Genomic DNA, 292 nt, shown 5'->3' on the forward strand with positions numbered 1-292 from the left:
ATCTGCTTTCATGTACACCAGCGTTCCCATACATAATTTTGTATTCATTATTATGATTATCATTACTCTCCCGTTTTCTTCTCTTATGATACAGTTCTTATCGTTCTACAAAACAACACAAAAAAGCTGCTTATCTTTGTATGTCACACAGGCCTAAAAAAATAACTGAGCTTGCTTTCACCGTTCCAAGATCTCCTTTTGTACATAATATTATCATTATCAACATCATCCCCAATTTCTTTTCGTTACAGAACCGTGAATTAACCTCACTACATACAACGAGACGATTTAT

The 292-nt window shown here is 33.9% G+C and overlaps 1 protein-coding gene across 1 annotated transcript in view; it reads right to left on the bottom strand.

Annotated features, from left to right (window-relative positions):
* The window catches only part of LOC119593391 (hippocampus abundant transcript-like protein 1), a gene marked incomplete at its 5' end in the record, with an annotated part of 103,114 nt that overhangs the window by 8,804 nt on the left and 94,018 nt on the right, over positions 1 to 292 (bottom strand).

This window comes from Penaeus monodon, chromosome 32 (assembly GCF_015228065.2).
Source record: "Penaeus monodon isolate SGIC_2016 chromosome 32, NSTDA_Pmon_1, whole genome shotgun sequence".
In the NCBI taxonomy this organism is placed as follows: Eukaryota; Metazoa; Arthropoda; class Malacostraca; order Decapoda; family Penaeidae; genus Penaeus; species Penaeus monodon.